The sequence below is a fragment of the Styela clava genome, chromosome 8, assembly GCF_964204865.1.
Source record: "Styela clava chromosome 8, kaStyClav1.hap1.2, whole genome shotgun sequence".
Taxonomy (NCBI): Eukaryota; Metazoa; Chordata; class Ascidiacea; order Stolidobranchia; family Styelidae; genus Styela; species Styela clava.
The window spans coordinates 3,772,794-3,788,842 of NC_135257.1; the positions used below are offsets into that span (position 1 = coordinate 3,772,794).

At 36.6% G+C, this 16,049-nt stretch overlaps 2 long non-coding RNA genes across 2 annotated transcripts; one reads left to right on the forward strand and one right to left on the reverse strand.

Moving 5' to 3' along the window:
• Positions 1 to 10,590: 10,590 nt before the first annotated feature.
• On the reverse strand, positions 10,591 to 12,363 carry LOC144425583 (uncharacterized). Its single transcript, XR_013477536.1, has 3 exons — positions 11,981 to 12,363; positions 11,475 to 11,506; positions 10,591 to 11,007 (listed from the first exon to the last, which is right to left on the reverse strand). It is a non-coding gene; the product is annotated as an uncharacterized LOC144425583 (long non-coding RNA).
• Positions 12,364 to 14,073: 1,710 nt separating this feature from the next.
• LOC144425820 (uncharacterized) lies at positions 14,074 to 15,576 on the forward strand. The gene is made up of 2 exons (XR_013477676.1): positions 14,074 to 14,380; positions 15,093 to 15,576. It is a non-coding gene; the product is annotated as an uncharacterized LOC144425820 (long non-coding RNA).
• The last annotated feature ends 473 nt before the right edge of the window (positions 15,577 to 16,049 follow it).

Genomic DNA, 16,049 nt, shown 5'->3' on the forward strand with positions numbered 1-16,049 from the left:
CAAAGATGACCGCCATCTAACAAGTTTCATCACACCTTGGGGCAGATACCGTTACAAAACAGCCCCTCAGGGATATATTGCATCTGACGATGGCTACAGCAGACGTTTTGACGAAATCGCCTCTGATATTTCTGAAAAAACGAAGTGTATCGATGACACATTATTATGGTCGGACAGCATTGAAAAAGCATTATTCCAAGCTGTTCAGTGGCTCGAGCTTATCCGATGCCCGGTCCTGGTTTGGCATGGTGAACCAGGTATCATACGCTTTTGCATCAGATGAAAAGATGTTATCATTCCGCCAATAGCTCCAGCCGTCGGCCAAATTTGTCTGGACGGAAGAACTCAACCAGCTCTTTGAGGAATCCAAAAAAACAATCATCAGAGAAATTGAATTGAAATCTATGACAAAGATAGACCCACATGCCTAACCACTGATTGGAGCAAAACCGGGATAGGATTCCGGCTTCTTCAAAAACACTGTTCATGTCCCACACAAAACCCATTCTGCTACAAATCAGGATGGAAAATAACACTTGTCGGTATCACGCTATGCGTCAATAGAAGGCGAGGCCCTAGCTGTTGTTGACGCCCTTGAGAGAGAGCGCTATTTTGTTCTTGGGTGCGAGAACCTTACAGTTGCTGTTGATCACAAACCATTCTTGAAAATATTTGGAGACAGATCACTGGAGAACATTTCGAACCCTCACCTAATGAACTTAAAAGAAAAGTTGCTACGCTACCATTTCAAAATGATACACGTTCCAGACCTAAAAATCCTAGCGGCTGACAGCATGTCAAGACATCCAGTTGGTAAAGCAACAAAGATGACATTGATTGATGACATATCTGCATTAGATAACGCAATCGAGCATTCTAATGATCATAATTCGATACCCTTTCTACCTGGCTCTTTCATTGCTAACATCTGCATATCTAATGAATCAGAGAAGTTTCTCACATCCTGCGAAAATGCCACCACAATCCATGCTCTCAACAGCCTACAATCAGTTACATGGGACGACGTAAAAGTAGCCACTAATAGCGACCCAGGCATGTCAAAACTCATGACTATGATCAAAGATGGCATCCCAGAATTCCGTATGAACTCCCCGTGGAACTACGCGAAAATCATAGATTTCGTAACGACCTCCACATTTACGACGGGATAATACTCTACAACAGGGGTGGGCAACCCCTGGCACGTGTGCCAAAATTGACTAGAAAGAATTATATTATGACGTAACAAAAGAGTGAGGTCCCGAGAAATTTTGTCGAGAAGACCGCAGCATTCATTTGGCTACATTCTTACGTAATATAGTTCGTCTGTGCTGCCCTTTTTCTTCATTTCTGCCTGATTTATGAAGTATAGCTCATGTGTGTTAGAGTTACTATTTGCTACCTTACTGTTATAAATTGATTTCGAAAGAACTATAAGCGATTAGGGAAGGGAATACAAGAGAGAAGTGCAGAAAACGAATTATTGCATGATTGGAATGCCATTGCCAAAAATATTTCGTGTCTTAAAAACTTTGCAACTGCATTACTCATGTATGTTTTCATTTACATATGCTTGTGAATCTCTGTTCTCAGTTATGAACTTTATTAAGTCTCGTAACAGGAGTATCCCAAAAGATGAAACGAGTAGTTTGTCTATTTTTTTTAAGTTACCAAATATAAAACCAATGTAAAATCTCCATCAGCGGTAATGCAGCAGCAGAAGGCTCACTGATATAGAATAAGAAAATTAATCAAATCTATTTGCCGGACTGATATTTTACCGAATAGTGGATCTGTCTGTACATGTTTAAAAAGTTTTTTGTTTTGACAGTAGCAAAGCATTGTTTCTATATTGGTAGGCACGCGGAAGAATTATGTCGTTAAATTTAGCCGATTTTGGTACCCGAGCCGAAAAAGGCCCACCCTGCTCTACAAGAACCGGATTGTGGTTCCACCGTACCTCAGGGAACGCATCCTAAAATCCACTCATTCTGCCCATCAAGGGTATCTTCTATGTCATGACATCACGAGCAGAGACATCCGTTTTCTGGCCAGGCATCCCAAATGGTATCACAGCTGCGAGGACAAGATGGCACCATCTCAGCCAAGCAACCCACCTACGCCCACAATCCAACCAGTATATCCATTCCAATTTATATGTGCAGACTATTTTCACTATAAAGTGTTTAACTACTCTGTCATAGTCGACAGATATTCACAAATTGAGAATTAAACACGGATGCATTCCAGCGAGCGATGCTACAATATCGCAACATCCCAGATCAGGATACTAAAATGTCTCCGGGGTAGGCCAATTCGGGACTTTATTTCTATTCCACCCGGAAAATACGTACCTCAACAGACATGGCGAGAAACAAGAACAGCCAGAGAGGAAGCCTTGAGGAATCGTCACATGAAGGCTGCGGAACGCTGGACTGAACACATGCGACAACTCCCTGCCTTGGAAATCATGTCCGAATCCAAAATCGAACTGGCACACATCCGAATAAATGGGATAAGACTGGAATTATCATAGAGGTGGAACAGTTTGACCAATACATGGTTAAAGTTGACGGATCTGGTCGAATTATCATGGGGAACAGAAAATTTCTTAGGCGATATGTACCAATGTATCCTAGGAGCCCAATTATCGACCTCTTTCAAAATATGGCATCCCCATACATGCCACAAATTCAACATGGCCGCACGTCCAAAAGCGTTGACCGGTCACGAACAATACCACCTGATGATGAAGCAAAAATCCGTACTCCAGAAGAATAAACACCATAGAGCAAACCCAACCACCCGCAGAAACCAACAACTGAGTCCCCGATGACACCAACATCTTTAAACTATAAGAAACTACCTAGAGCAGGGTGGTCCAAACCCAGCCCCGCCGCCGCTTCATTATCTGTGGCCCGCGTCACATTCGGAGAGTAATCAATAAATCGCATTTCGAGTTGTTTTGTAATCAAATTAATCAGAAAAACATATTGTTACATATTAATGATACATATATTTGACACTAATGTCACTGAATTGACTATAGTGTTATGGCTAGCTGAGGCAATTGGCGAAATTGAATGATGTGCTTGGCAGTCTAAATTATTATCTGGCTTTCTATCTTTTTGGTCGGGAATATATGCCAACAATATAGGCATCATAGAAAACTGAAAATCAAATGCGGATTTTATTAGCCTAGGATGGCTATGTCTGATAACTATGTGTTTGCACAATAAAAAAAAGCGTTTGTTTTGTATTGCACTGTTTACCTATTCTTGGCACTATTGTGGCCCGCAAACAATAAAAAAATAAATTTGTGGCCCGCGGAACCGACAACCTTGGATCACCATGACCTAGAGCGTTATCCAGGCTTCAACCTTATAACAACCCTGGTCTACACGAATAGCCACGAATAACTTCACACAGGCCTAATACCTTGCCAAATCAAGATCTACCACTTCGGTCATTAAGACACAAGAAAACCGACTAATGACACAAATTTAAAATAATTTGCAATTATTGATATTGCAAAATTGTGTCAAACATTTATTTGTCACAATACTCATTTATATATCAGTCTTTGTCTAAACTGGAACGCTATCCAAAAACTTGGGAGCGCATAGTGGATTATCAGTAGCATTATGTATTTCTTTTTGTATATATATTTATTGGTATTCGTTATTCACCATATACTTTCTGTTCATACATTGTTTACTGATAGCCTAATAAACAAATAGTGATTTATACTGATCTAGTTATAGTCGTCAAACATCATAACTTTACTTGAAGCAAAGATAAAAAAAATATTCCGTAAGAGAAATATTGTCAGACAAGCCAACTCAATTTGAAAACCTGCATACATTTTGTGATTTTCATTCAATGCTTCGGTAAGATTATGGGTTGATGCGACAGAATGTGCAAAGAAGTTGACAAAATAACAAAAGTAAATTACCTTAGATAATTAGTTCCTCATAATTAGCGCCTATATAAACAGACACGAGTTATTTGTATTCATGTCAAATAGCTATGAGGCGAATTTTATCCTATAATAGACGATGCCCACAATGAACGAATTCATGAACATAAATTTCGAAAATCGAATGAGGCCGCAAAATGTAAAACACTGACCAGGTGAGCTACTGGTGCCACCATGTCTTTCACGTTCGCATTTTTTTTTTCAATTTTCATGATATCCAAAGGTGAAGAATTAGCCTTGGTGTTTCCGGCGGAACCTTATACATGCATGAGAATCAAATATTTCACTTTGGCCATTCATTTGCGTCCCATATTCAGATAATAAACATATATAGAATGGGCTTTAAATTTTTAGCAATTTTATCTATGTTCGATCAAGATTCGTCTGAATATAGAGGTTTCATCTGCGTCCGAGGATATTTTACTGATGCAATAATGGCACAATCTGAACTCAAGCTGTGAACAACCAAATGCGCAATCTACCTTACGCAAAGCGTTACGCACGAAACGTCGCGTGAACTTTATCACGACAATGTCGTCGTCGCCCTTTGCGTTGTTACGCAAACTTGGCGTCAAAATAGTTGATCGATTTTGTTCACAAACCATTGGAATCGATAGCACAAATTCTGCAACAAAATGAGTTATGCGTAATTTAAGAAAGTCATCCGTATATCTCCTGATAGGTAATTGAGTATACTTTTCAAAATTTTATATAAATTGATGACACATTTCTAAAAAAGTTGTCAAATCTTACCAAAATACAAAAAATTAGTAGATGGGGCTAAAAATAGGCTTACACATCTCATTAAAACATCTCGTAAGAAATGATGCCAGTTGTAAATAAAAGACTAGATTAGCTTTTATAAGACATATTACATACCATCTGATATCTAATGGTTTAGAAGTTACATTGATTTAAAATTAGGGATATTACAAATTTTTAACGCGTCGAATTGAATAGACGCCGTGGGATGTCAGGATGAGAGAGTAGCGTCGTTCTGGGGATTCAGAGCTCAAGGAGTTAATATACCGCACCAATCTGCACCAGTCTCTCTCGAATTTGGCCAGTACAAGGTTAGAAAGAGACCATTTAGTAGCAAGAATACCGTTCATCACACTTACCAAAAAACGCCTAAAATCAAGATGATCGTACACAAAATCATCTTCATCCACAAATATCTTGCTATATGGCGCATATTCATCAAACTTCAAAGATATGTGTTTTTATGTTGTTTACAGTCGGTTCATGTTCAAGAAGTCGGCAATTGCTTGTTTAAACTTGTGGTTGTATCGCGCGAAATATCTGTAGTATTATCAAAAACATAAAACTAAATCTCTCAACATGCGACTGCGACTAATGATTCAACGTCTTACTTCAATACAAACTCAAACCAGAATTTGAGCTAATATCTGTGTTTTTATCTATACTCATTTTATTACATTTAATTGGAAATACATAGCATACTAATATATACATATTTTGAGTTTTAAACTGCACCAGAGTATAAACGTTGTATTCATGATTTGAATATATTTTAACGCTCCAGATAATGAATATATTCGAGAGGGTAATATTAGCCATCAATTTAATTCTTTGGTATAATTGTCTAAGTTATCAACATAAACACATTTGGAAAAATGCAATTTCACAATTTCCCATCCATTCCCATCATTTTGTTAAAGACTCGCAACAAATCTTCTGCTGTCAGGTGCCGATTGCGCATTTGTAACCAAACACTTCTCGAGCTTGCTTCGATATCATTGTTAATAAGATTTCCCGTGTATATTATATAATTTTCGTAATCATTATGCATAGAACACATCAGCGTCGGAAAATCCTCTGCGACTTTTTCATCAGTTGTTTGCTGTTCCGACGAAGATGCGTCGATGTCTTTTGTTAATTCACTTTCAAACCTATTCCGATCACCATTCATAATTCGATATCTGTCGTCTCCTATATAATCAGAGATTAGGGGAATCTTTTTAAATCTTATCTTTTTGATATTGTAATCTAACTGATAAAAGAATCTACCACGTTCGGTTGATTTATATTCGTTTGCTGCAACACACCCGGAGATGCTGTCGATCCTTAGGTTAGCATTCAGAACATCGAACCATTTACCGTCCAATCTGCCCCAGTTTATCTGATACGCAGTATCATGTCCCTGAACACTTTCCTCATTGCCACACGTTGCTTTTCTTACAAAAAAAATACAAAGCCCTGTGTTACTTCAAGACAAACTCACCCCGAATTCGAGCAAATAGCTGTGATTTACTTATATCCGTTTCATTACCTTCACATGGAATATAGATAGAGTTACCATATTTTAATGACTTCAAAGCGGGACGCCTCCAAAGACCAAGACCCGTTAGCTGTGATTTTTTTGACTTCACATTTTCCGATTTTACCACATAAGCCAACATTTAAAGCCATCCCGGCAGTCTTCATTGACCATATTGTAAACGAGAGTTCATGCGCATATTCTCTGTCTAAATATCGGGTTCAGTTCGAAAATAGCAAGGAATTGACTTTAACGATACAAAATAATTTGAATTTAGATATTTTTTATGTACAGCAAAAAGAAAAAGAATAATAAAATTGCCTGCCGCTTTCAAGCAATGAGAATTTACTTATTATACTCTATATTACTGTTTACTAACGATACAAAATAATTCGAATTTAGAATTTTTTATGTACGCTTTCAAGCAATGATAATTTACTTATTCGCCCAACTATATTGTTCTGTAGATGTTGTTCGATGTTACATTCTTGCGTACGACTTTTACGTCCTGCTGACTAGCAACCTCTCTAGCAACGTACAGGGCTTACACGTAAATTGTACCAATGAACCGCCAACAATGTTAGCGGGAAACAACGGAACAAACAAAACCGCCTTCAGTAAGTATAGGCTTCCGGCACGCTACACAGCAACAACAGTACCAAGAACATGCTAATTGGTAATGTTCGTGTATTATGCTGACTTAACGCCAAACCGGAACTTTTGGCTGAACGGTCGGGACGCCGGGACAAGACGTGAAAAGTGGGAATGTCCCGCTTAAAACGGGACGTAAGCCTAAATATAAAGCATATATATATACAGGGTGTCTCAAAAGTAAGTATACACTCTTAATTAATTTAATTTTTCTTTTCAGGTACTCATCATAGAGCGTTCATTTCATCGAGAAACATCCTAAAAGTAAAATTTAGATATTGTTTGCATTTTTCATCAACCCACAGAATGACAAGGAGATTGACCCAAGAAATGAGGTGAAAAATTGCTGTTTGGCAAGAAGCATATAAATTAGGAAGGCAAAGTATTATTAACTAAGAAATTCCCTAGCGACACACATCTTTTCACCAAAATGCTTTTAAAAACGTTTGTCAAGTGTTCCACTTGTGGGACACATTCGGACAGGCCCTGGGGACATTCAAAAAGAACAAAAAACAATGATGTAATATTTAAAATAAAACCGGCATTTATATATTACCAAGCAAAATTTCTAATTCCGGCCAAAGGCAAGTTATTTACTTTTTCGAACCTGCATCAAAACAAATTGAATCTGGTTTACATTTCATATTGAGCTATGGGTCAAAAGGTAACCTAATAGTGCTCAAAACATAACGCATTTCTAGACTTCCAAGCACTTGATTAATCAAAAACTGTCGAATTGTGCCCAGTGGAGCATGTCCCACTAAACCCCGGTCCATTGTTCCCCACAGGGAACAAATATTTTCACTACCACACGTCGAGATTAAGAATGCACATCGAAACGCCAACGTTTTGAATGTTTTACAGCGGACTGAAGCTGAAAAATATCAGACGTTGGTTTGTCATGTTGGAAAGGCTATGGTAGAAAAACAATAAAACTTCAATGCTGAAATTTTAGTTTCAACCCTCCAAACAAATTTTATCCCATAACTTACGTCGCTCACAGCCGTTGTCCGTTTGCGAGGACGTTGTAACTCAACGAAGGGCGGATTCAAAAATTGAACCGCAGACCTGATTTCGGGTATAGTATGAGTGTGAGAGTTGATTTTCTGTTGTGCCCCGTGGCCCACCCTCCCCTTACTTACTTTGAGGCACCCTGTATAATATATATATCAAGTATTTAACTACTCATCAAAGATAAAAGTTGACTTGAATATATTTTAACACTCCACTGAATATTTTAGAGAGAGTAATGTCATACAACACATCGTTCTTCGGAAAAAATATTTTTATTAGTTTTCTACATATACAAATTTAAAATACAATATTATACGGCATTCCATCCATTTCCTATTTCAATCATTTTGTTGAAGACTCGCAAAAAATCTTCTGCAGTCGGATATCGATTGCGCATGCCTACCCAACCTCTCTCGAGTTTCCTTCGATGTTTTTGTCAATATATTTTGCATTCATTATGTAATTTTTATAATCAGTATAGATAAATCTATATCTTATCTTTGAATAATTTTCGACAAGTTCTTCTTCAATTTTACGTTGTTTTGGTAAGATTACATCAATGTCGCCTTCAAAGCCTGTTTCCAATTTCTCCAAATTTTTATGCATAATCCGATATTTTCCGGCGTCTATATATTTGTAATGAACTTAAACTTTTTGTATTTTTCTTTTTCGATGTTATAGTCAACCTCATACGCAAATCCTTCGCGCTTGTAATCGTTTTGTAATGCATCCAGTAATGCAAAATCCATGATGCCTCTTCCAATCCATTTCTCAAGATTGAGAGTGTGTGCACTAATTAGATTCGTTCAGATTTCAGAATAAAAATTTATATTTGTAGTGCAAATTCCCGTGGTTTGCATGGATGACATAGATTACCCTATAGTTGCTGTGAGCAGGGGCTGCGTGTCAATTGATTAGCTACATACAAAATTATGCGATGATAGTGTATGTTTTTTGAGATTACAGACCCTGTACGAAAAAATGTTGCCGACAAATCATTTCACGTTTCTTTTGCAATCAATAAAACGCGCAAACAAGGAACATATCATGATTATGCCCTTCTTGTCGTAGCGACAGACGCAAGGATTCAACAATTTAACGTTGGTTGCTAAAGATGAAAATAGATATATCATTCACAAGTTTGCTGCTATTTATCCTTTGCATTTGTCTGGATGGTACCCCTGTCACCTGCATTACTAAGGATAAAAGTATGTGTTGCAATGGGCAATTACAAATCACCCAAGCGCGGAGGATTTGCTGATACGATTGGCACAACATCGAACGAAAAAAATACAAAAAAATTCCAGTTTATTATAAATATATAGATGACGGAAAATATCGGTTGATAAATAGAAGTTTAGAAAAAATGGAAATTGGCTTTGAAGGCGGTATAGTTGCAATTTTACCAAAACAACGAGATATTGAAAAATAACTTGTCGAAACTTTTTCTAAGATAAGATATAGATTTATTTATACTGATTATAGAAACTACATAATATACGCAAAATACGTTTGAAATATGCATTCAAGATATGCCCAAAATTGGTTCTATCATATATATGCCTCGAAAACATACATCAGATGGTCGTGTGAATTCACGGTATATCGATATACATTCCTTGCTTGAAAAAGTTTCATCCATGCTTGAATCGCACATAAAAAGCGAGATGTACTGTTTACCCTTAAGTACGTCTTCAATATCATTACAATCGGAATGAAAAAACACATAAGGCAAAACGACATGTTATTCTCTTGCATCCAGCAGCATTGAGTTTTCACAGGTTGCCCTGGCAAACAACTGTACCCGAATAGTTTTATTGTTGGTTGGTGAAGATGGGAAGGAACATTTTATTTTTTGGCTTCATGTTCTCTCATGTTCTCATATTTTTAACTGCAACGTATGGCAGCAACGAGTAAAGTGTTCAGGGACATGATTCGGCGCATCAGCTGAACGGAGACATATCAAACGGAGAATGGTTCAATGTTCTAAATACTAACATAACGATCGACAGTATCGCAGGATGTGCTGTAGACATCGACTATAAATCAACCGAACGTGGAGTATCATCACATTTGTACGATTACAATATCGAAAAAAAGCAGTTTTAAAACGTTTCTTCTACATTCTGATTACATAGACGGAAAAAAATATCGATTCATGAATAGAGATAAGAAGAAATATGAAAGTGACTTAACAAAAGATATTGACCGGATATCTTCACCGAAACAGCAAAAAAATGATAAAAGTTGTTGAGAACTTTCCGACGCTGACGTATTCTATATACACTGGATACACGCGGGCCCCACAATTATTTTTGTATTGTTGGCGGGCCACAATAGTGTCAAGTATAGGTAAACAGTGCAATACAAAACAAGCACTTTTATTGTACAAACACATTGATCGTTATTTGTCATTTATCAAGCTAAAACATGCAAAAACTACCGAAAAACTCACTAAAACATACAAAAATCTCACTATATCTACATTTAGTGTAAGATTTCACACTCATAACTAAGAAAGTTTCCGTTTTAAATTGTCTGTTTCAATTGGTCAGCTTTATTTTCATTAATATTTAGTTATCAGGCATAGCCAACCAAGGCTAATAGATTCCTCATTCGAATTTAGTTTTCTATGAAGCCTGCTTTGTTAGCATATATTCCCGACGAAAAATCAACTTCTATTCAATACTTGTATAGAATATTGTCCAAACACATTGATCGTTATTTGTCATTTATCAAGCTAAAACATGCAAAAACTACCAAAAAACTCACTAAAACGTACAAAAATCTCATTATATCTACATTTAGTGTAAGATTTCAAACTCATAACTGTGAAAGTTCCCGTTTAAGATTGTCTGTCTCAATTGGTCAGCTTTATTTTCATTAATATTTAGTTATCAGGCATAGCCAACCAACGCTAATAGATTCCTCATTCGATTTCAGTTTTCTATGAAGCCGGCTTTGTTAGCATATATTCCCGACGAAAAATCAACTTCTATTCAATATTTGTATTTGCTGCCTCATTTAATCGCCGAAGGAATTCATTTATGATATATTCCTCATCGGCTGGGTCATACGAATTCTGGAAAATAACGTCATTAGCATCTTTAACAGGGTTGATGAACACTGACAGCATTATATAATTTTTGAAATGATTGAAAACGAATTGGATGGGACAAGTTCAAGAGATTTTCACCGCCAACAATATTTCTTCCCTGAACAATTTTGGTGCAAACAATTACAACGTAGATTAAGCGGCATTCGCCCTTTTCCAGAAAATGCTCAAACACAATACAACACAGACCGGAGTTTTCAACTGTTTTACTGACCCATTGCGTGTAATATAAGATTATATTCTGAAAAACAGAAGAAATTTTCATTTTTTTGTTTGTTTTTCAAATTGAAACTCAATTCAAACTAAAAATGATTCAAAATAGATGTATTTGATAGTGCATAGCAAATAATAACAAAAAAATATTTTTTATGAATTTATCAAGTCAAATTTATGGCTATTCAACGACAATATCCCAAATGTAATATTTTCCTTACCTTGTAAATTGCTCCTACAACTTTAGTAATATCTGTTATAGTGAATGATGCATCATTATTTACCTAAAATGAAATCTTGCTATCTAACTAAATTTTTTAATGTTGTTGCTCTGTAGCTGATTTTCACATTCTGAAGTTTGCAAATAACTCTTGCTAAGCATAAAGCCGTAAAGAATTCTTTTAAAAATCAAAAACTAATTAAATGATTTTTTTTTAAAGCTCCTCAATAATTCACAAAACAAATGGTGCTGTTTTGTTTTGTTCCTGTAATACATTCTTCATGTAATTTTAATTAATTTCGTTTTGTCTGTATGTCAACCGCAATGATACAAATATTGAACAAGATGTTGGAATGTCCACAATAGCTTTTTTAATACCTCGTAATATGATAAGAAGAGTTGAACGATATCTCCAACCCTTTGCGAATATTTTTCAAGCCCATTTTATCCCTGAAAGAACAAATAATGGGAAATATATATTATATTGTAAAAATCATAGTTACATACCGTGTTGAGTCATATCAGGTCAACTTAAAAGTAAAAGAGGATAATTCTCGCATTACAAAACTGAAATGTCAAAATATATATGAGGTAAAGAAAGGGCGGGATGCACGTATTTATTAGAAACAAAAACATTATAGTGCGTTTTAATTTTATCAAAAATTATATACGAAAATAGACAACTTCTACCTAACTTACAACGGCTCCTGTCACAAGTGTTGAAATTCATTATGCAGATCTTTGTACAGGGTAAATTACCCTTTTGTGAATTTGCTTAATTAAATATTGCCAAAGACTTATCTAACTTTCTAAAATTAAACGATTCTTGTTTAATCATTGAATCATCATGCCTTGAATCATTATATTCCGCGAAAAAGTTGGAAATTCAATGCTCGAATCTAGTCAATGAGCCTGGTCATATAGTTACGCGGTTTGTAAATATAATATACTTTGCCGTACAGACTGTAGAAATTACGATATATATTAAAATTTTGATAATCACTGTTCGAGATGCTAATGGCTTTTCTAATTATTCAAGACTTCGCATTAGGAACGAATAACCTGGGACCTATCTTTTTTTATTGATTCCGATTGGCGACTTAAATTAAACTTGGCCAGTTAATTGACTCAGCTATTCAGACACATCAAAGGAAAAGAATATTTTTCGAATTGCGACACATGAACAAAGACGAGAGTTTGAGGAATGTCAAACTTCTATAAATAAATGTGTTTCTAGATTTGATTTTACCCTGTGATAATATTTTTCATTATACGCCAGCGTTCTTACCATATCATTATTCCTTGATTAAGTTTGTCTGCATTGAAACGTCACCAAATTATATTATGCCAACACCAAATTAGAAAAGCGCCAACAGACTTACTCAACGTATGCGTCGCTCGCTATACGGAGTCTAGTAGAAATTTACTGCATTGTATACTTTGAAAGTTGATTTTCTGCGATCTTTATTTCGCTTTGCACTTTTTTCATGAACAAAGCATATTGCCTACAGCATATGCACTCTAGAATGTGCCACTAGCTACCTCATTGCTTCAGCCAATACTTCCTTGCAGTATATTGCACCGTGGACATACTTACACGTCAGCAATTACTTTACCACCTTCTATTCATCTTCACCATCAGACTATATTTGAAATAATAAAAGAACGATACTCAAATAGATGGACACGATAGCCGGTGCTCCTTAAGTATGCGTAACAAGATGGCGGACACCGGAACGTAGTATATGTACCACGTTGGGGTTAGGCCATAATTTCAGGTACAAATACTACGAGAGTATCTTGGCTAGTCCCCTAACTTGAAATAAAACAAAATAAGGAAAATTGGAATAAAATTATGGCCTAACCCTAACCTGATACACATAATTCGTCCCGGTGCCCGCCATATTGGTTTACATACTTCGGGAGTACCGAAGTCGAATACTTAGTCATATATTAGGTGCAAACGTTATGTGGTGTATGTGGTCGCCGAGTTCGCCATATTTCATTTTACTTGTATTGTATTATTTATCGACTGACGATTTGCTTGCTCGTTTTTATTATTTTCCTCCGCGGGACCGCACTCGCTAATTTCTATTCTCTACCCAGGTTTCTACCACCACCATTTTTATGTTTCTTGGCCTGCTGTCATGCCTTCCCTTTTTTACCACGACCACCTGTATCGTGTGCTGATCCTGCCCTGCCCTGGTGTATCAGAATCTAGCTTATTCAATAACGTCACGCATGACAACCCACGACTAGGCTAATTAACTCTCAAAAATTACAATACACATACTGGATTGTTTTAAAGGAAGTGTTGTTATAGCTGAATGGAAGTCGTTCATCTGAACCTATCGTTTGCGTTTGCTTTACACTTTTACAGTATTCGTGGAAATAAAATGATATCTCATTTTAGATCTTGATCATTTTAGTTTTTTCGATAAAAATGCGTAATTGCGAAAAGATGCGTAAGATAATTTGAGAAGTGAATCCGAGAACCAAATTTCTTACGTTCAGTCAGCTTTTTCATCCTTCACAAACAGATTCAAGGTATTATTTGAGTATTTTATTTCAACCGGCCAATATCGAGGTATAGAGGACTTGCACGGGTCACGTGACCTTGTTACTGGACGGCAATAAAACAAAAACATCCATTTGTCTCCTGTAAGTTGCAAGTCGGATTATACGTTTCCGTTTTGTTTGGCTGTTGAAAATGGTTATTTCGTATTGTTCCGCTAGCTGTACGTATAGTATAGACAACGAAATGGATCTTCAGCTATATTCCACTGTTTTCAAAAGATCAGGAACGTCGCGCAATGTGGATATCATCTATTGGCAGGACTGCTTGGTGTCAAGTCCAGAAGCCATCTTACTCGTGTTTCACTGTTTGCGGACAGCACTTCGTTGATGGTGAGTCATGATGTGCCGTTATCAATTTTTTTAAGTATTCATAAGCTCCCTCATTTCAATGGAAAGCAGATGACAAACTACTGTTATTGGTAGGCTTAGGCCTACTTGCAGACTTGACTCGTGTAAGGTATTAATCAATAATTGCCATAAGGTATTGTTTCCCTAGTTAGCAGGTAATCTATTAGTAAGTGTGAAAATTTGAATAGATAACTAAAGTTTAAGGCCAGTGCTAATGCAAAAAATAACCAAAATTCAATTGAATTCTCTATCTGAGAATACGCTCGCCACCGCATCTCTGATCCCCCTGGGAGTTTCACAGGTTCCAATCCCATGCGGGGATAGTTATGTGCGAGGGGACGAGGAGATTGCAGCTCTCCTCCCACTAAGGGTGGTTCACACGACCGCTGGTCGATTACGACATCCCCCACCATCAAGTCCATGCTTCTAAAACAAATAACTGGCTAACTAATCCCGACATAGAATGGTAATCGTACGATGTTGCACCTTGCAATCCGTCCCCAACCACAGATAAATTCTATCCTAAAAACTACCCACATTGGTAGGCATAGTTGCGTTTTAAATTGAAAGAAATCTTCATTAATGGTCAGAAGGTGTTGTCTGATTGTTTTGGTAGTTAGCAGGTAATTTATTACTGATCTGATACACAAACTTGGCACTGTCAAATGATGATTAGTGTTTAATTTATTTTCAGGAAAAAGGGAAGATAACCCATTATCAGCTGCTTACATGTCCCATCGATATTTGAATTTTCGCCATCCCCAGAGAAGAAGAGAATAGTTAGAAAAAGGAGGATTTTGAAGAAAGGCAAAAGGCAGGACCATTTCAACAAATTCTGTTAACTTGTATGCGTTGCAATATTAATTCGCAGTTGTTAGCATAAACATTTAATGTGTCTTTCGACTAGACCTACCACACTTTAAAAAAAAGCCGCCTACACCCCTTTTCACTAGAACCATAATACTGTAAAATATTTGATAGAAATTACCCCCGAGGCATCATATCTTCCATTTGAAAGGGCTGTGGAGGCAGATACATTTTTTACTCTAAATTATGGAATGTTACTTCCAGGTTATCTTATCCTTGCTTATAGATATCTTGAGGTTAGTGACTCCAACTGACCCATGCATGCCACACTAAAAATTCTCTTGTGTACCCATAAAATAAGGCTGTTGGAGCCTCAGACCTTGAAAACAGTCGAATCTGAGCACGATGGATTCATGTGAAACAAGTAATACACGTAATAGCATTAGCATTGCCTATGGAATCAAAACATTAGACAAATTGGTGTACTGTGCGCATTCACAAATTTTTGCGAATCAAGTGTGCCTTTTGACTAAAGAAAATTTAGCATTGAAATGGTCAATCTCAATATCAACCCAGTATCTGCAGATAAAACCAATTGTTTTTTAAAAATACATTTTTGATGTGCTTTATTTTTCAAATATAATTTATAATTACTGTAAAGTGTGTGATACATTTGGTACCATGAATACTATTTGCAAATTAGCTTGGGTTACACGCCCTCTCAAATAAAAGTTCAGGCTCTTAAGTCGTATTTCATAATATTCTTTAAACAAAAGGCTGCGGCTAGCTGGCTACCCATCAGAATTTCCTTTCAGATCACAAAGTCGCAATATTACGCCTCGCT